The sequence below is a fragment of the Orycteropus afer genome, unplaced genomic scaffold, assembly GCF_000298275.1.
Source record: "Orycteropus afer afer isolate SDZICR_OR568_19922 unplaced genomic scaffold, OryAfe1.0 scaffold00046, whole genome shotgun sequence".
Lineage (NCBI taxonomy): Eukaryota > Metazoa > Chordata > Mammalia > Tubulidentata > Orycteropodidae > Orycteropus > Orycteropus afer.
In genome coordinates this window covers 1,754,719-1,756,350 of record NW_006921633.1, presented here as the reverse complement: position 1 = coordinate 1,756,350, position 1,632 = coordinate 1,754,719, and positions in this window count along the sequence as shown.

The window sequence follows — 1,632 nt, the reverse complement described above, 5'->3', positions numbered from 1 at the left end:
ACTCCATCATTTCAGACATTAACCCCTCCTCCTCCTCCCAGTAATTTCCCCAGTCTTAGGGTTCTGTATTTCACTGTAACGCCTCACAGAACTCACAGACACCCAAGGGTTCATCATCTCACATAGTGGTGGAGGCTGGCAGGCTGGCGAGTCCCAGGTCCGTGAGTAGGTCTGGCGGATCCTCCCAACTCTTGGGGTTTGATGAACCTCGATCAGCAGATCAGATGATGGCTGCTGTCCCAAATCCAGGGGTGAGATGAGGATGAGCCAAGACACAAAACTGGAGCAAGAGGAGAGCGAATCTTCCCAGGAGATTCGTAGGTATACCCTCAGGGAAGCTAAGGGTGGTGATTTGAATTATACCCTCAAGCAAGGCAGGACTCAAGATACATTCCACCTGTGTTGCCCCAACAGAATTAACCTAAATCCCATCACAGAGTCAATTGCCAGTCATTATAGGGAATGACTACTACCAGCTGGCCAGCCAAGTTGATACCTGACCTTAACTACCACACCACCCCAAATAGACATGGATAATGAGATTTACAAAACATCACAGAATGGAGGACAATGGCTAGAAGGGCCACATCAAGCAATTCACTGCAACTACCTTTGTCCTTTTGTGATTGACTTATTCACTCAGCATAATGTCCTCCAGGTTCATCCATATTATGTGGTGTTTTGCAGACTCTACATTATTCTTTAGTGCTGCATAGCATTCCATTATGTGTATATATACCATACTTTGGTCATCCACTCTTCTGCAATAAATCTTAGAGATATGTCCCTTGCCAGATATGTAATTATCAGCAAATATGAATTTGTTGCTGTCATTTTTGTTAAGTGCTTTTTCTTGGTGTCGATTTCTTTGTTCCATATAATTTTCTATCTTGAGCTTGTTTTGTTTATGAATCATGTTATCACTTCCTTCATTGCTATTGTTTTAGTATGTGCTGAATATTTATGCTGGTTCTCTTTTTTGATGTGGAGGTTTCTCATTTTTCTTTGAGATTACCCTGTGATTTAGTTTTCTTCCCAAGTTTAGAACAGTCCATTCTATCTTGTAGTTGTCTTGATTTCCCTACCATCTAGAAGTTGTATAATGACGCAGTTTTTTCCCTCTTTTTGGTTTGTAGTTGTCCTCATTCATCAATTGATATCTCTGGTTCCCTGTTTACAATCTATGTAGGCTTATTTACTTTGGATACTTTCAAAGCTGGGTTGGTTTCTAGGTTATATCATCATGTGTTTATACTTAATGGTCAGTTGTTGTTGGCTGTTGTTGCTTCTTTGTCCAAAGGGCTCCCTTTAACATCTCTTGTAAGGTTGGTCTGGTTTTAACAAATTCCCTTAATTTCTGCTTATCTGGAAATATCCTAATTTCACCATCATGTTTGAGGGACAATTTTGCTGGGTCCATAATTCTGGGTTGGGAATTTTTCTCTTTCAGGGTTTTATATATACTATTCCATTGTCTTGCCTGCATGGTTTCTGTTGAGAAATCCGAGCTTAGTCTTATCGGTTGCCCCTTGTAGGTAACTTTTTGTTTTTCCCATGCTGCCCTCATGATTCTTTCTTTGTCTTTGGTTTTGGTAAGTTTGATGATGATATGTCTGGGTGATTTTCTTTTGG